Below are 20,286 nucleotides of genomic sequence, written 5' to 3' on the forward strand. Positions count from 1 at the left end.
AAATTTCAGGCTTTTTATGATCAAAGCTTTCTTCTGGTTCTGCTTCCAATCCTCTGGAAAGGCACCTTGGGAAAGAAATCGATAAATATCGTACCATTTAGGATCAACTGATTCTTCTGCCTCTAACTGAAATAAGTCAGTGTCCACTAGTTCATCTCTCAAGGGTGATTCTGGATAACCTCCCGTACTTCTTGAGAGAAAATCAACTCCACAATGGTTTTTGTCAGGCTTATGGCAATTCTGAATTCAAACTCCATTAGGAACATCATCCATCTTATCAGCCTGCCTTGAATAATGACTTTGTTAATCAGAAACAGAAGAGCCTGATGGTTCACATAAAAATGGAATAACTTTTCCAACAAGTAATGCTTGAACTTTGTAGCGCTGAAAACCATTCCAAGGGCTTCTCTCTCAGTAGTTGTATAGCCTTGTTCAGCCTGACTGAATCTGCGAGCGAATGGCAAAATAAACCGGATAATCAGTTCTTTCGTCTGGCTGAGCTAATATTGCCCCCATTGCCAATCCCGAAGCATCTACATGTACATGGAAAATAATATCCCACTTTGGCTGCCTAAAGACTGGTTTATTGATAATGGCTTTTTTCAAATTTTGGAAGCTCTCTTCACATTCATCAGTCCAGTTGAACTTATTGGTCTTCTTTGTAAGCTCATATAGTGGTACTGCTTGAGAAGCAAACTTATGTACAAATCTTCTATAAAAATTCACATAACCCAAGAAAGAGCTCAACTCTAAAGTAGTTTTGGGTGCTTTAGCTTGCTGAACACACTGAATTTTGTCATTGGCCATCTCTATTCCATTTCGGGAAACCACATGTCCCAGTAGTTGTCCCTTCCAGACTAGAAAAACAGATTTGAATGGATTCAAACAAATCCACTTCTCCTGATAGCGTTTGAAAACCATTTCTAGGAATAGTAGGTGTTGTTCCTCATCTGAATAGACCGTAAAGTCATCCATGAAAATGGAGAGGAACCAATGAAGGAATTCATTAAACATCTCCATCATACACCACTGAAATGTAGTTGGTGCATTGCACAGGCCAAAAGGCATCACCAGATACATGAAAGCTCCCCATTCAGTGATGAAAGTGGTCTTGGCTCTATCTTCAGGAGCGATCTGTAACTGATTATAGCCACTGTAACCATCCATGAAGCTATACATTTCATATCCTGCGATCTCATCAAGCAACAGGTCAACAAAAGGCAAGGGAAATGGATCTTTGATAGTTTGGGCGTTTAGTTTCCTATAGTCGACACAAACTCTCAATTTTGCATTCTTCTTGGGAAAAACGACTATGGGAAATAGCCAATCGCTACTGGCCACCTCTATAATGAACCCAACCTTGAGAAGATTATCAATCTCCTCCTTGACCTTCTTTGCATAGTTGGGGTTCATCCGGTATCTTTGCAGTCGTACTGGCCTAGCATCTGGCTTCAGCGGTATTCGATGCTGACATACTTCAGGATCCACTCCCTTCAAATCTGTATGTTCCCAGGCAAACACATCTTTATAGTTCTGGAACATCTTACATGCCTTCTCCTTCATTGCCGGGGTGAGGTGCTTATTGACCTTGATCATCCTAGGATTATCCTCCGATCCTAGGTTCCACTCTTCCACTTCTTAGTCGTCTAGAAGCAACCAATTAGGCCCGCCTCCTTTTCGTTTGGTCGACTCTTCAGCGTAATCCCAGGATGGTCCATTCATTTCTAAATCAGTATTCTGATCCACTGGGTATTCTTTAGAACGTACTGGTTCCTCTACCATACCAGTATCAGCTGGTTCCACCATCCTTCCAGTTAGCTGAACTGTTCTTTCCCCTGTGTTGACTTCAATAAACTGATCAGGGAATTGTCTTTTCTTCTTATCAGCGTGCTCTTTATTCAGCAAGACTGCATTCAAGTCAATCTCTGCCAAAGGGAATATGTTCATGGCCGCTAGCATTCCCTCAATCTTCTTGGCCCTGTACTTCTGACATAACTCCTTCAGCCTCATTTCCTTTCTCTATCTCCTAGTATTGTTTGTCTGGATTTGGATTCTACCACTGGCCCCTTCTATGGTTAATGTTTGGTTTGCATAGTCATGAACAGCATGTGTTGTTCTCAACCATGGGCGCCCTAGTAGAATCCCATATGCCCTTTGCACATCCAGAACTAAGAAACTGGTTTTGAATTTCTCCCTCCCAACTCTTATCTACATATTTTCAATCATACCCGTCGCCTGTACCACTCTATGATCTGCCATTCATACTTTGAATGGTGCTGGTTTCATATTAGGGATACCCATTCTCTGTTGGAGATGAACTCCCATTATGTTGACTCCTGCTCCTCCATCCAAGATAACACTTGAGAGAGGTTCCCACTACTTCCTAACCTTGTAGTCTACCTGAATAAGTGGAACTTCATCATCTCGGACGGTCGTCAGGTCCACTGTTCTGGCCTCCACCTCAGCTTTCCTGAGCTGTTTGATAAAAGTTGGCCACTTCAGGCAAGGTTTTTTTGATATCCTCCAGCTCTACAGTCAACTTCTGAATTCTATCACAAATTTTCACATGAATTTCTTCTCTTTCTTGGTCAGACTGATTGTCAGATCTTGAAGAACTGGTATCTTCACACTGCCATTCCTCTTTTGTAGTGCTTCCACTCCTTCCATCAACTCTTAGTTCATCAGCTAGTCCATGTACCGTAGTCAGCAAGGTCTCAGTTATGGCCGGTACTGACTGATCTTTATCAGTCAATTGGGCTGGTATCCTCTGAATGACTCTAGCTTCAGAACTTTCTGGCTGCTCTGGCAGCTTCTTGGCTAAATCCTCCGTGATTTTAGCCGCTAGTTCCCTTTTTTCTTACCACTCATCTACCACCTTCTCTTTACCTTTGGCCTTCCAAATTTCTCTTTGTTGAGCCCACTTGCTGCTGGTAGGATTGACTGGTGCTTCTGAAGTGTCTGGAATTTCTTCAATAACTACGCCCTTGCTTCTAGTAACTACCCTTACCGGGACTGGCTCTGGTGCCTTAGCCTCAGTAGTAGTTGTTGCAGGTGCATCTGGGCATTGGGCTACAAAATGGCCATACTTCCCACAAGTGTAGCAATTCATGCTCCTATTCTGGAAGTTGCCATGTCCTCTGTCTCTGCCCATACCTGGTTGGAATCGACCACGTCCCTGACCAATACCACTGGTACCTGGTCTCTCCTCTTGAGCTACTTTGACTGGTTCTACCTTCACTGGTTCAGTGTAGGCAACCACTGATAGATCTTTGCCTTTCTTAAAGTGGTGGATCCTGATGCCACAATTGTTCCATAGATGACCAAAAGCCTTGCAGTAGGTACATTGTGGACATTCATTGGAGATATGGTCCTTGGATTTGCATTTCGAACACCAAGTCTCCATCTTCCGAACTGGCTGTCTTGTGTGGCTAATTTCGGCAATTTGTCTAGCCATTTCTTCAATTTTCTTGGTCCAAGATCCCTTCTTTGACTTCTCCTTGGCTCGTTCATTAGAGCTGCTCTCGGAGCTACTAGACACCTCACTGGAATCAGAATTTTCAGTAGCAGAGCTACTGCTACTGGTCCTTTGCTTCTTGTGGCTCTTTTCCTTCTTGGCCTGCTGTTCCAGCTTTAATGCCCTTTGGACCAGATCATTGAATTTCTTGGTAGGGGCTGGTACTTCTTGCTCTCTAAGCTTTTTTCTTCTGAACCCATTCAGAAACCATCCCTCAACCTCTTCTCAGATGGCGGTTCTTGTAACTGCCTGGTTAGCTCCTTGATCTTTTCCACATAACTGCAGACTGATAAATTTCTATGTTTGATCTTATCTAGTTCACAGAGAATATCTTCATCCCCTCTGTTGTCGGAATATTTCAACTTGAAGGCTTTAAGCAATTTGTTGTATGATCTGAGCTGGCAGGCAGGGTAATGGTAATACCATTTCCTCGCTACCTCCTTCAAGGTTTGTGGAAAATATTCCCCCCAATCATCTTCATCAATATTTTTCAGCTCAATATACTGCTCGAAAGCATGTATGTGAACGTTTGGATCATCCTTCTTACCTCCCTTGAATATTGAAAAAGAAATTTTCAGGGAAGCAGTGTAATCATTTCGATTACCACTAATCCTGCCACTTCTCTTCTTGGATTCAGAATGGCGCTTGGGAGTCTTCTTGCAATTGTCAGTGTTAGCATCCCAATCAATCTCTGTCTCTGTCTCAGTGTCAATGTCTTCTTTGGTTTGTCTGCTAGAAGTACGGTGACTACCTTTACTTCCCTTGGTACCCTCATCCCCCTGCCGGGACGGAGAACTCTTGGAACTCTTGGCTTTCCGTGCTTCCCGTTCTGCCCGTCGACGTCGAGAATGACTGGAGTGCTGTGAGTCCTACGCCTCATCAGCCTGACTATGCTCCTCCTAAGCCTCAGTGTCAGTCATCTTCTCTTGCTTGGAGTCAGACTCTCTTCCTGACTCCTCAGGAATGGGATCAACACGAACGGTGGATTTTCGGCCACGACTGGATTTAGGTGCCATTGCTGAAAACTTCCAACTAGGAGAAGAGTCGTTCAGTCAACGAGCTTCAGCTCAAGCCACCATGATCGCCAAAATGGAATTGGAGCTGATCTCTTGAGACAGCTAATTCCAGAGTTAGAAGATTTCAACTACTAGTGTGAGAAGATTTCAGACAGTAGACTAGACTGAAATCAGAAACTAGACTGGAATTTGGATACTGGAATAAGAATCAGACTTATGTACTGGAAATAAGGTTCAAATTCAGATTCAGAATACTGGACGAGAAGTAAGTGTAACTGGAATATATGCCATGATTGGGATTACAAATCAGGATTACATCGAATATGATTTACAAAGAGAGTACAACCGACAATACTGCCAATGATTCTCAAGTACAAGTGTAGCCAAAGTGCTAACCCAAATGATAACAATTGCCAACCCGATTACAATGTAGTGGGCCCTATTTATACACTTCGATTTTACTGTAGTAATTACCATAGTAACTACTAAGTAATTCGCTGCCCATCTCCTAAGAGGACATTCCCACATAGTGAACTATCCAACCGTCTGTTAAGTATGGAGCTTGATTTACCCTTGTAATTTTCTGTGGTAAAAGCGCACATTTGTAAGGCCCCCATTATGAGGAGAAGCCATCGTGCGTGAAGGAAAATCACTCACTGAAAACCAAAATTTTCAAGGACAAGAATCAGGGGCAACTTTTTGCCGGAATATTCCTTTTTGCCGGAATATTATGGCTGGATGGCGGCCGGAAAGTGGTCGGAAAACAACCGGTCGGTTGGCCGGTGGCCGGTAGTCAATGGCCGGTGGCCGGTGGCCGAATTCAATGGCCGGTGGCCGAATTCAAAATCGGACTTGTCTTCTCAAGGGCGGCCACACATGGGCGGATTGGAGGGTCCGATTTGGACTTATTCGCACAAGGGCGGCTACACATGGCTGTCTCTCATAAGAGAGGGCAGCCCTTTTGGCCTATAAAAGGAGGCCATTTTTACACACATTTCATAGTGTGAAGTTGATGCAACAAGGTGAGTGTGAGGTGGTGAGAGTGAAGCAAGGCGGGAGCTCTATTAAGGGTTTAATCCCTTTGTAAACTACTTCTTCTTTTGAAGTGCTAAAGCCATTGAGTGGCTGCTTTCTCGTGGACGTAGCCCACATTGGGTGAACCACGTATATCGTGTGTACTCTCTCTCTCTCTCTCTCTCTCTCTCTCTCTCTCTCTCTCTCTCTCTCTCTCTCTACTCTATAATCTCTTGTGTGTGAAATCTATCTCTCTCCATTAAGTAATCTACTCAAATATCTATTTAGCTACGTCTTATTTCCTAACAACTGGTATCAGAGCAAGGTTTGGTCGTAGCTAAATTATCTCAAGGAAAGCATTCCTTGAATTGAGTGGGAGTTATGGCGGAGGAAGGGAAGCTCAAGATTGAGAAGTTCAACGGCAAAAACTGCCAACATTGGAAGATGCAGATTGAAGACTATCTCTACCAGAAGGACCTCTATTTGCCACTAGGTGGTCTTGCGAAGAAGCCCGCAACAATGGCAGATGAAGCATGGATTGTCCTTGATCGAAAGGCACTGGGAACAATCCGGTTAAGATTGGCGTCAACGGTGGCCTTCAATGTTTCGGAGATGAAGACCACGGAGGACTTGATGAAGTCACTTGACGACTTCTACGAGAAACCATCGGCATCCAATAAGGTATTTCTTATGAAGCGCTTGTTCAATCTAAAGATGGCAGAGAATGGTTCAGTTGCAGAACACCTAAATGACTTTAACACAAACATAAGTCAACTTCGATCAGTGAAAATCAATTTCGATGACGAAGTGCGAGCTCTCTTTATACTATCATCTCTACCGGATAGTTGGGACAGCCTTGTGATGGCTGTAAGTAATTCTATCTCTGGTACAAATACTCTTAAGTTTGATGATGTTGTGGGTGTTCTCCTAAGCGAGGAAATACGAAGGAGAAGCACAAGAGAATCATCAAGTACTGCATTGTCAGTGGAAACAAGAGGAAGGCCTAAAGAGAAGTTCAAAAACCAAAAGGGTCGTGATCGCTCAAGGTGGAGCAAGTCACGCACAAATTCAATTCTTGAATGTTGGAACTGCAGCAAGAAGGTCCATGTCAAGAAGGATTGCTGGTCCAAGAAGAAGAAGGAGACAGAGTCTCAAGACAACAAGCCAACATCGGAGGCCAATGTGGCAGGTAAAGTAGAGCAAGATGCTCTAATTCTCTCATTAGACAATGTGTCTAATTCCTGGATAGTAGATTCCGGGGCTTCATTCCATGCGACACCACACAAGAAACATTTCCAAGACTACACCAAAGGTAATTTTGGGTATGTATACTTGGGAGATGATGAAGCTTGTGAGATTGTCGAAAAAGGTACAGTTTTTGTCAAAACTGCTAACGGAAATGAATGGAAGCTTAAAGATGTTAGGCATGTTCCTTCTCTTCGCAAAAATTTGATCTCTACAGGACAATTGGACGATGAAGGTCACAACATTGCATTCGGAAACAAACGGTCGAAGATCTCAAAGGGATCTTTGGTGGTTGCCAAGGGAGAAAAAGTCGGTACACTTTACTTGTGTACTGTTAGCACGCAACCTTCAGCTTGTGCAGCAACTACATAAGTTGACAGTGCGGTGTGGCACTACCGAATTGGGCATATGAGTGCCAAAGGAATGCAAATCCTTCAAACAAAGAAGCTTCTACCAGGTTTGAAAGAAGTGGACTTAGAGTTCTGTGAAGATTGTGTTTATGGTAAACAAAAGAGGGTAAAATATCAAAAATCAGGAAATGAAAGAAAAAATAAAAAACTTGAGTTGGTTCATTCTGATGTTTGGGGTCCTGCAAGTACACCATCACTTGGTGGCTCATTGTACTATGTAACATTCATAGACGATGCGACTAGAAAAACATGGGTTTATGTCATGAAGAATAAATCCGATGTATTTTCCATATTTCAAAGGTGGAAAGCCTTTGTGGAGAATGAAACAGGTACCAAGGTTAAATGCCTCAGATCCGACAATGGAGGCAAATATTGCAGCCAAGCTTTTGAAAGATTTTGTGCTAGCAATGGCATTCGGAGGCAAAGGACAACCTCAAGGACACCTCAACAAAATGGGATTTTGGAAAGGATGAACAAGACAATCATGGAGCGAGCACGAAGCATGCGGCTACATGCAGGCCTACCGCTTGAGCTTTGGCCGGAAGCTGTAAGTACGTCTGTGTACTTAATCAATCGGTCACCCTCAACGGCATTGGATGGGGGAGTTCCAGAAGAGGCATGGACAGGTAAACCAGTGAATTATGCATTTCTCAAAGTGTTTGGGTGTGACGCTTTCATGCACATAGATAGAAGCCTAAGATCAAAGCTAGATGCAAAGTCCAAAAAGTGTTTCTTCATTGGCTATGGAGAAGGTGACTTTGGGTATCGCCTATGGAATCCTGAAGATGGTAAAATCTTAAGGAGTAGGGATGTAATTTTTAACGAACAAAATATGTACAAAGATTACTTGGAAAGAAAAAAAACAAAAGAAACAGGTGATGAGTACATGGAGCTTGAGGACGGTGAAGACTCAAGGACTGCAAACGGTGACAATGTGCAACAACGTCAACCAAATGAGGAGCCTCAACCTATTCCCCAAAGATCTACAAGAGCAAGTAGACCTCCAGAAAGGTTTGTTCCTTCCTTCAACCATCTCTTGATTTCAGATTCTGGAGAGCCGGAATCATACGAAGAAGCTATGCAACATGCATCCAAAGAAGAATGGACGAAGAGCATGCAAGTGGAGATGGACTCACTACATCGCAACCAAACATGGGAGTTGGTTGAGTTGCCTAAAGGTAAGCGGGCACTTCAAAACAAATGGGTGTACAAGCTGAAGGAAGAAGAAGGTGGGAAGAAAAGGTACAAGTCTAGGCTTGTGGTAAAAGGTTTTTCTTGAAAGGAATAGTATTGACTTCAATGAAATATTTTCTCCTGTTGTAAAAATGAACTCAATTAGGCTTGTCTTAAGCCTTGTGGCTGCCCATGATCTAAATCTCGAGCAAATGGATGTAAATACGGCATTCCCTCATGGTGACTTAGAGGAGGAAATCTACATGCTTCAACCAAAGGAGTATGAAGTAAAAGGTAAGGAGAAAATGGTTTGCAGATTAAAGAAGAGCTTGTATGGTTTAAAGCAAGCATCAAGACAATGGTACTTGAAGTTTGATCGATGGATGTTGGATCATGGATTCACAAGATGTAACTCGGATCACTGCATCTACACGAAGAATTTGGGAGATGGGAAATTCATCATCCTAATGTTGTATGTTGATGACATGTTGATTGCAAGTGCTAATATGCAGGACATCAAAGACCTAAAAGAGGTCTTTGTGATGAAAATCATTGTATTAGGCTTGCCTTGCAGATCTGTAACTCGGGCTATGCCGTTGGCAAGGCCCGTTGGCAAGGCCTCAAAGTAATTGTGGAGATCCAGTTTCTCCAAGTAATCCCCCATCTTGCTCCTGACAAATTCATTGATCTCTCGAGGTATCATGGGTAGCTCCACTGCATTTCCCTCCGGATCTTTAAATACTCTTGGTAGATTCTCAGATCATTGGTCTCTAGCAGGTCATCTTGAATCCACATGCTTGTGGGCTTCAGGGTTCCCTCTGGGATAACAAAAGGCTCCACTTCTTCTAAGTAGTCCTTGATAGTCATCATCTTCTTCTTTGCAAGTGATTTTGTGGTTGCCATGGATCCTGTTGCACTCAATAGTCCAAAGTTAGCGTTTTTTACATATTAGCTGATAAACCAAGTTCTGACTACCCAAATGACTTGAAAATTGAAATAAGAACTCAAAAGGAACTAGGGAAACCCTCCCTGTGCCCACAATAGATTTCTGGCTGAAAAATAATCATGTAGACATCCTACGCGTAGGATGTCTACCTTCTCTGTTTTTTGTGAAACTTGACAGGCTTGTGGCCCTTGACCTGTGCAACATGGCTATGTACTTGGAATTGGGTTTGGGTATCAAAAAGTGCAATTTTGAGCAGATTTAGGCTTTTGGCTCACAAATTGGGTAGGATGTCCCAAACAGGTGGCAAATGATATTCAATTGGGTTGAAATTTGATATATAGGCTTCTTATACCATGTAAATGGCTCCCATGAAGTCAATTCCTGCACAGAAGGTCAATATGACACTGGAGACATCCTACGCGTAGGATGTCTATTTTCTCAAAAAGACTTGAAGTTGGTTTTGTGGGTAGCCCTTATCATGTAGAACATGGCTCTGCTCTTAGATTTTGATTTGGATAGGCATTGGTGTTGTTAAGACCATGTGTAGTGTTTTTAGGCTCAAAAAGTGCATCTTGATGATTTTGGTGGCCAAATGTGATGGGAATGGCTTGAAATTTGATACATGAGCTTGTGAAGGTGTTATAAAGACATCTGGAACTCAAAAACACCAGTTGGAGGTCAAATAGATCATTTAGACATCCTACACGTAGGATGTCTATTTCATAAATTTTCATATCTGGCCCCACAGTTAGCTTGGCAATGTGCTAATGAGTATATTGTGCAAGTTTCATGTAATTTGGACTAGTTTTGGTAGGCCTATGACCCATTATTGCCTCTATGCTCTGACTTTCCGTTTTTTGATGCATATGAGGTCAACTCTTGTCCAAATGTGGTGAAACTTGATGGCTAGCATGTATAAGCTATGTAGAAGCTGTGTATGAGGTGAGATGTTGAGTTTGGTCCCCAAACATGGCCTTGAGACATCCTATGCGTAGGATGTCTCCTGATGAAATTTATATGAGAAATGCTATTGGTACATGCCCTGAGCCCCCCTGAGTCCCCTTTAAGCCCTATTTCAATAAAAAAGTCAAAAAGATAGATAGAAACTCCCTGTTTGGCTTTCAGAGCCTCTGAGCCGTTTTCTGACTCTTGGAGTGCTTTTCGGCGATGAAATTTCTTGATGTTAGTCTCCATAGCTTCATGGTTCCTTGGGGATCCTTGCCATATGGTTTTTGTTGGCTTTGGCTTCACCGGAGCTCCGTTTGGCAATTTGTCGCTCTGGAAGCGCCCGTGGTTGCGTTCACATGTCGTCGATGACTTGTGGTAGTCTACCACCATAGGACTTGGTTGTTGATGGTTTAGGAAAGCTCATTTCTACTATTTCCTAGACCATCACTTAGAGCTCATTTCTACTATTTCCTAGACCATCTCCATGGTAGAAATGAGCTCTAAGTGAAGTGAAAAAATCTTATAATGGGGGTCCCCAAACCACTTTCTATGAAATTTGACATATGCTCCCAACTTCTTGCAAGATGCGGTTTAGGATCGAAAAATTCTTGATTTGGACTCCATTTGCCCAGTTTCCGAGAAATTTGACGTTTCGGTCAAAATCTGGCCAAAACACGCCTTCCGCTCCATTCACATAATTGCACCCCCATTGTACCATAGGTTTTCCTATAGTCACTGATTATCCCCATATTTTTTGTTTTTTATTACGATCGTATTTCACCTGCTTTTTGTATTTTTGAAGTTTTTCTGCCGATAATTAGTAAAATTAAAAAGAAAATAGCAAATTAAACCCAAAAAATCCCCAAAAATCATAATAATTAAAAAACATCACCGCAAAATATTATATACACTCACATGCAATATATATGGCCGGATTTCTCTGTTTTACCAATATTTTGCTTGAAAAATGGCTATTTTTACATATATACACACACCTAGGGGCCTGATTTGGCGTTTGGCCCCATATCCTTGTAGATTCATGCTGTATAAGGGCATATGTACTTCGGTTAGTCCATAAAATTTCGCAATCAAACGAAAACCCTTTAAAATAGTCGAAAAACATGCCCTTTTTTGCTCTTTTTACCTTCATTGGGTTCGCATTTGAGAATGCCTCCCCCCTCCTAGTCGGAGTCCTCCCGGACGACAAGGTATCACCTCGGTGTATGTGCAGTGCATGGGTTAAAATTTTTGCTAATGCTTGGTCGTGTAATGTGGCCCTATTTGATGCATACTCAGTCCATGCATGGAAAAATCAATGCTGTGCAAGAGGAGGGAATAACTTATTGGCATTCGACGCCGAGGTTTCTTGTTTGTTGTTGATTTGGTTTGTGGATTTTCTTTGCAAGTAAAAGTTGTAACTCTACAGCTCTCTGTTTGATCGTCTTTCTTGCAAAAGTCGCTTGGTTTGCCGCTACAGTCGATATGACCATGGTTGTCTCCGTGGAGAGAATTGTCATGGCGGAGTTGGCCGTAGTCTTTTTCTCTTTTGCTTTCCATTTGTAGCTGTGGTTTGGAGGTTTTTGTAGGTTTATTGCCACGTCCGTGGTCATCATTGTTGTTCTGTTGATCGGCACCCACATAGATCGGTTTGTCTGTTTCATATGTAGTGTGTTTCTGCATGTTGGTATTGCTTGTACTGAAGGGAGTTCCTTTTGCTTTGGTTTTGGGATCCAAATGCGAGTCGCATTTAAGTTGTTACTGAGCATTCTCTTTGGGATCCATATCTTTTTTATTCCCCTGGTTATTGGTTGAACTGTGTTCTTCTGCTGACTTCTTCTGTTGTATTGTGGTTTGTATGCCATGTCACCTCTATCCTTCCGCACCCATACTTGTTTTTCACGTGTTGCTAACCTTGATTTTTTCACTATGGTCTGTGTTATTTTATTTTTGTAGTGAACATGGTTGGCAGTTCCCTGGTTGTTCTCCATGGGTATCGTGTTGTTCTTTAGTGGCATCCATCCTTTTGGTTCTTTATCCAGTAATTGTGGTGCTGTCATCCGATTCTTCCGGGTTTGCTGAGCAAAGGCTACCACCTGTTGTTCTTGTGCATGCTGAATTTTGACTGTATCCGAATTCCAATCTATTTGCACATTATACTCTTTTTGCCAAGGTTGTCCCAACAACATGGGGTGTAGTGTGCTCGCATCCTCAACCACGTAAAACTTGTGGGGGTAAATATATTGATTTATTTGTACATGCAATATAGTCCATCCCAATGTTCTTAGCAAATGTGATGTACTACTTTCCAGCCCTTGTGAAGTAGGATGTAGGTGATCTTTGGGCTTTAGCTGTTTATATAATTTATAAGAGATCAGATTTGCTTGAGCTCCAGAATCAAGCAATGCCGTCGATTCAACTTGATTGCTACCCACTTTGACTGCAATTATTGGTTCCACTGTGTCTTCATCAAAATTCGTTAGTCGAATAGCATTTATTGGTGATCCACTTTGTTGTTGTTGTCATAGAAGTCTTCTTTTTGCAATGCGTTCTTTTGCTTCCGCTTGGGATTCTTCTTGTACCCTCTGTTTCTCCTTCATCCGTTGTTTTTCTTGATGGATTTGTTGAAGCATATCATATGTTAATGGTAAATGATACTTTTTTAACCGACACCCACTAATCCAATTTGGCATTTCTTCTCGTGCCAATGTAGCAAGTTTGACAGCTCCACTTTGTGATAATTCACTAATCACAAAGGGTCCCATCCCTCGCTTTTTAAGTTTCTTGGCATGTTGCTTCAAAGTATAAACAAGTTCATAATCACCTGTTTGAACTCTTTCATGCGCACATGCTTGTCAAAAAACTCTTTTTGTCTTCTCTTTTTAGCATAGATCGAAGCTACAGCTCTCAGTCGAGGTTCATCTAGCTTTTCAAGATCATCTATTCTTGAAGAGATCTCATGCCCTATCCATTCTAAGTGTTTCGCTACTCGTAGAGTTGGAACTAAAAACTCTATGGGTAATATAGCGTTTAGACAAAACACCATGTTGTACGGTGTTGTTCCGATTGATGTTTTGTAAGCTACCTTGTATGCCCATAGTGTTGAGTGTAACCGGTGATCCTAGTCTGTCCTTGACTCTGAGAAAATTTTAGTTAGAAGAGTGCATAGTGTTTTATTTGTGGCCTCAGCTTGTCCATTTGCCTGTGGATGATATGGAGCAGATTTTCTATGTATGACCATGAATTCCTCTAACAGATATTCAATGACTTCATTAAGAAAATGTGTTCCTCGATCACTGACAATATCTATTGGTAATTCGTATCGTACAAAGACATTCTCATACAAAAATTGTGCAGTGGTTCTTGCGTCTGCTTTTTGTGTTACCTTGGCTTCCGCCCATTTTGTGAGATAATCCGTAGCCACAATGATATATTGGGTATGGGTGCGATATGCAGGGGGTGAAATAGGCCCCACAAAATCAATTCCCCATTTTGCAAATGCCCGTGCTCCCATCATTGGCCATAGTGGTATCTCATCTCTCTTTATCGGCACCTTAGTGCGCTGACATGCGTCACAACGCTTTACAAACTCCTCAGCATCCATATGCAATGTAGGCCACCATATTCCTGCGAGTTAAGACAATTTTTGCCGTCTTATCGTGCCTGAAAAATAGCCTCCACTTATTCCTCCATGTGCGTGTTCTAGAATCAGCAGGTATTCGCTTTCACTTGCACAGATTCTAAGTTGATTGTCCTTTCCTTGCTTGTAGAGTTGATTTTCAATTAAATTAAAGTCGCGAGCCTCCAGCTCGATAGCATTTTTTGCACTTTTGTTATGTTTTCAGAAAATGTCCTTATTGTTAAGAAATCAATGATATATTGACTCCATACAGGTGCAATGTTTACCTGAAACAATGTTGCGTGATCCACCGGTCGTTTGACACTACATATAATATAATTGTTAACATAAGCATGTGTGTTAGTATACATAGTTGGCCAATAAACTCCTAATTGTTTCAGTCTTTGGTGTGTTTTCATTGTTGAACAATGAAATGCACAATCCTGGACGTGTGCTTCTTCAAGATAACACTCGAGTTCCTCTGGATTTATACATAATCGTAGAATTTGGTCTGAGCCTAGATGGTACAGTCGTCCTGCAATCAACTGGAAGTTTTTTGTTTGTCGAAATGTTTGTTGTTTGGATCTGTCTTCCTTGTTATCAAATCTACCTCCAAAGGAAAGAATGCTAACAATTTCCTGAGACCATTGGGGTATCATTTCAATATTAAAAAGATAAGCATAAGGTATGTCATCGTCTACTCCTTTAGGAGCTTTCCCGATTTGCAGCCTTGAAAGATGATCCGCCCGTAGATGAGTTTTACCCTTTTTTACTACCACTGTGAAGTCAAACTCTAGCAATATAATAAACCAGTGTACAATTCTTCCAGTATTGCATGGTTTATTTACTAGATACAAAAGAGCTTGATGATCTGTGAAGAACACAAATTTGTTTGCGAGTAAGTAATGCCAAAATTTCTTTACAACATAAATCATTTCTAATCCCTCTCTTTCAGTGGTTGTGTAGTTCTTTTCTGCACTATTTAGTTGTCGGCTCACATAACAAACTGGGAAATCCATTGTTTCGTCTCCAGGTTGAGCCAGAATACTCCCAATTGCGTATGCAGATGCATCAATGTGAACATGGAATATCTTTTCCCAATCTGGTGCTTTAAGTACAGGCGCTGATACAAGGTTTTCCTTAAGCTTTTGGAATGAAGTTTCACACTCCTCGGTCCAGTCGAAACTGACTAATAAACGATACAAAGGTTGTGCAATGAGTGCATACATATATATGAATATTTGATAATATCCACAGTGTCCCATGAAGGATTTTACTTGTTTGGCATTAGTAGGCTTGGGCAAGTCTACTATGACTCTTATTTTGTCTAGCTCAGTGGTTATGCCATTTCTTGAGACAATATGTCATAAGATGCGGCCTTGCCTAACCATAAAAATGCATTTTTCCGGGTTGAGACAGATTCGATATGTTCTCCACTTCTCAAATAGCTTTTGTAAATGATAAATATGTTCTTCTCATAGAAGAGAGTGTACACAAAGATCATCCATATATATTTCTAATAATATTCTCAAGTACACTTTGAACGCGTGAGTCATTAACCTTTGGAAGGTAGCTGGGGCATTGGTCAAGTCAAAAGGCATAACTCTATACGCATATATTCCCCATTCTGTGGCAAATGTTATTTTGTGTTGATCCTCTATTGCAATTGCCAATTGGTTATACCCTGAAAATCCATCTAGAAAGCCACCCTCTCAAGTACATGTTCTGTGATCGGCAAGGGATAATTATCCCTTATTGTGACTGCGTTTACTTTTTTGAGGTTCACACACATACACAACTTTCCATTCTTTTTGGGGATAACCACAATGGGTGTCACCCAATCTGTATGCTCGATTTCATAGATGAATTCAGCATCCATCAGCTTGTCAATCTCCTCTTTGATTCGTTTAGCAAATGTGTCATTATATGTATAAGGACGTTGTTTGCTAGGTTTGGCATCTGATTTCAACGGAATTGTATGTTGGCATATCGATGGATCAACTCCTTTGAGGTCTTTGTACGACCATGCAAACACATCTTTATACTTCTTGAGAAGTTGTGTTAGCAGTTCTTCTTCTTCAGGCTCCAAATCAGTTTTGCTATATAGACCAGCTGAGGCTTTTCGCCTAGCGCAGCAAGGTCTATCCGTTTTGCATTTTCCGGCCCATCGTAAGATTCCTGGTTTATTCTTTCCCTGACTGGTGGTTTCATTATGATTTTTTTGTCCTGGACGGTGAATTTTCGATAGTGGGATGGTACATTCATGTTTTCTTTTTCTGAATCCTCCTTACCATCACTTTCTCCCTCAGTAGTCTATGCCTCTCGTAACGACCATTTTAGTTCTTGGTATTTCTTTTTACGCTCCATTTTGGTCCACTCTAGGTCTTTTGTTTTTTCCTGTTTTGATTATTGAGATTTTTTTAATTTTGTTTCTGTTTTAATCTTCCGTACTTGTTTTATTTCCTCACGCGTTCTTTCCCTTCGATCTCTTGAGAATCTTCCTGATATTTGGTCTTTTACACAATCCTCTGCCTTGACAAGCATTAGATAGTGAGTTTTATCTTTTATCCTAGGCATCAGGTTCTCTCTAAAAACTTTTTCTGCTCTTTTTTTCTATAGCGTTCCTGGCGCCTAGGGTGTTGATTTGCAAAATCATAAAACTTGATATTCGTTGTTTTCTCGCTCGCTTGAGCTGTCTGAACACTCGTTATCTGCATCGTTATTTAACTCCAGATGCTCGGAGGAGTCATAAAACTCTTCTTGTTCTGGTGGGTCTACATTCTCATCTCCTGTTGGTATAAGGCTTACCATGTAATAGGGTAGCACATCATAGCCATCCTTATCGCAAAATTTTGTCATTGGGCTATCTGTAATGGTACAAACATCCAATGTTGCTAGTATGTGCTCTCCCATTCTAGAGGTTCTAAGGCATCTTCGGGAAAAGGTTCCGGAATGTAATCCTTGTCCTCAACAGCTCTTTTTAAGACGCATTCCTCTCTTTTTAAGCTCCCACAATGTGAAGCTCTGAACATCCATAGCTCTTTTTTTTGCCCTAACCATGCTAGAAGTTCGGACCCTGCCAATGTAGCTGAATCAAACTCTTCCTCTGGTGTATGGTTCACATCTTTGTAACTATGGTCTTTTAGGTATATTTTGGTTGTAGTCTCGCCATGTCTGAGGTATATGTGGTCGTAACCCTAATTTTGGACCATCTTTAATTGTCTCATGAATGGTCTTCCCAAGATGATCTCGTAATTGTTCTTTTTGTTGAAATCAACTATTGTAAATGTATTCTCATACTCGATTCCGCACGAGGTGACAATTACTTTTTCTAAAAGTCTAGAGGCTTTTCCATGAACCCATCTGCCAGTTGCAATTTCATTCTAGTAGCTCTCAAAGCCGGTTTTCCCCATTTTTTTCAGATTTTCTTGGTGGCGATAGAAGCGACTCCTGCTCCACTGTCAAGAATAGCCTTGGAAACTACTCCTTGGAATTCTACTGGTAGTGTGGTATTTCCATCTTCTCCCTCGCAATATTCTCCAACCTTGTTTAAAGGTACTGGCCTAGTGTTTAGTTGAGGCTTATCCAATTCTTTGATCCCTTCTTGAAGCTTCGAGGTGGAGTCTTTTACTCCAAATTTTTCTAAGCATTTGCCTACGGTGGTCCACATGTTTAGCCGTAACCTCAGGAGTTCGGCTAATGTGATTGTGCATGCCATAGGGGTGGACAATAACTCAATCAACCCTTGTGAATCCATCACTCTATTGGAAGAAAGTCTTTGAGATGGGATTGCTCTCACCTCAAACTTAGCTTCATACTCCCCTAGGTAAGAGGGTAGACTTTTTAGCGAGTCTGGTTGGTTGTGCCCCGAACTAATTGATCCTTGGTCTCCCCCTTGTGAACGCATATCAAAGTTCATTTGTGATCTTGCCTCAAATTCTTCAATGGGAGGTAAGATCTCATTTTTCTCTTTTCTCGGGCTATTTATTTGGTGTCTCACCCTGTTAGCTTCGTTGGCATCACGGATTTGCTTCCACAGGTCATCTAGACCGTTACAATCCTTACCCATTTCTACCAATGTTTTAGGTTGAAAACCATCAATTGTCTCATTTGTTGTATTTGGCACTATGATAGGTTCTCTCCTAGACTCAAAGGCAGTCGTGAGTCTCTCCTTCGTGTCTACTTGTTTCTCTAAAGTTGGTTTGATAGGGGTTGAAGTTGGTACTTCGTGCCAATTTGCAGGTTTACCAAGCGGGTTTTCTATCACGGATTGGGTTGTTTCAATCATCTTTCGACACATTTCCAACCTCTGTTTTTCTATTTTTGCATATGGATAAGTCATCCATCTTTGCTCTTGGGTTTGGTTGTTTTTGAGTCTGGCTTCGTATGCTTTTAAAAGTGCGTCTAGCTGCTCATTTACTTTTTCTGCCAACACTGATCCTCCTGATCCTTCACTTTTGGGTTTTACTATTTTCTTGGACCCTATGGTTGCAGCAGTGTGTGAGCTTAGACTAGTTAGATCCTCTAACTGCTCTAATCTATCCTTTGTGTGTTTTACCTCCTCGGATAGAGCCATTTGCTCTCGTTCTCTCCTGGATTTCATACAAGCCTTTCTAGCTTTCCAAGTGCTTCTCTGATTTTTCATTTTTGCACTTGGGGCATCGGTCTTTGGCTCTTCAATCATGGGTTCATTTGTCATTCTTTGAGCTTGGGCTTGTGTCACTGCCTGAATAGGTATTACTGTCTTGTTTTTTGACCCTCCACTAGAAGACACTGCTTCCAGCATGTTCAAGGTAGTTTTTGCTCCTTTGCTCGGGTTCTTAGGGCAATCAAGAATCAAATGAGTAATTCCACACTCGGTGCAATATGCGTTGACTCTAATGATTTCATCATGAGGACAGTCTCTTAGCCAATGGTCTCCACCACACTTGTAGCAGGGTCCCTTAGGCTGTTGAGGTGCTCCTTGAGCTCCTCTTTGTTGGTATGCATGCCTCTGCCTGCCCATGCCTCCGTTGGCTATAAACAACAGTGTTCGTTCATCCAAGCTATAAACAACAGTTCTCCAAGGTTCTGGCGTTGGGGTTCTTCAAGTGGATAATAGACAGGATTTGGAGCATATCCATTGGAATCTTCGTAATGTGCATGCATAGGTACCCAAGCCTTCTGTTCTGGTTCGTTTACTATTGGTGTGTATCTTGTGCCGACTGGTCGTAATCCTGGTAGGGGTGGTTGCTGCCCCAATATTGGTTGTGGTCTTTCTACACCTACGGGTCCTGGTAGGTTGCCTGCTTGATACCTAGGCATCGGTGGATGTTGAGGAGATGCTACCTAAGCCTGGGGAGCATAAGGTCGCTCTCTCACATATCCCTTGTTATAATAACATTCCTCCATCACATGGTTTGTCCATTTTTGTTCAATAGCACACCACTTTGGTTGTTTAGCCTGAGGCTTGGCATACATATTAATCTTTTTTAGTACTTCCTCTACAAGCTGCTCCTGGCTTACAGCTACTTCTCCTTTCGATGCTGTCTTAGCGGACTTGCTTCCACTTTGTTGTGAGGATGAATCGTCATCAAGATCCTTGAATTCACCCTCCTTGTAGACCACACAATTGTCTACAAGGTAAAGAGCCTCCTTAATTAACTCATTTAACGTCGTGCTCCTCTTTATATGTAATTCTTTCTGGAGATCTACGTTCCTTAGTCCTTGAATAAATATAAGCATAAGCCTAGACTGAGTTGGCAGTTCTTACACTGGGCAGAACTTCACATATATTTTTAGTCGTAGGGCTGCCTTTTGCATAGATTCCCCTTCTTTCTATTTGAATTTATGGATTTGTGAGACTGTATTATGAGCTATCCCCCTTTGTGAGAATTCCTCAATAAACTCATCAAACACCTCCTCCATAGACTCAAAGTCTCTACGCTCCACAGAGTCAAACCAAGTAGCAGCATCCTCCTCTAGGGTAAGTCCAAACCCTGCAAATTGGGTAGGAAATTCTAACACCTCTTCAGCTCTAATTACATGCACAAAAGCTGCTACATGATCCCTAGGATCTCTGTTTCCCGTGTATTTCTTGTTTACCCATTTTTGCACCTGAGAAGGCCTAATTCTACGATGGTCTACAAATCTCATCACTGATTCTCCTCATCCTACTCGATATACCTCCTCTGGCCTTCGGTAGTGGGAGGGTTCCTCTCCCAGAGGTGCCCCTAAGCCATAATTTCTGATGGTTTTTGCAAAAGGTGGTTCATCTCTTCGAACTTGTTCTATGGGTTGTCTTCCATGCTCCGTCGACTCTTGAGTTTTTGGCTTACTCTCACCTTGATACTTTGAATAGAGTGGTGGTTCTTGTAAATCTCTTAGCCCTCGTGCGGCTGGATAACCATCTCGGTTTTGGTCTT

Source organism: Adiantum capillus-veneris, chromosome 28, assembly GCF_014529385.1.
Source record: "Adiantum capillus-veneris isolate H3 chromosome 28, ASM1452938v2, whole genome shotgun sequence".
In the NCBI taxonomy this organism is placed as follows: Eukaryota; Viridiplantae; Streptophyta; class Polypodiopsida; order Polypodiales; family Pteridaceae; genus Adiantum; species Adiantum capillus-veneris.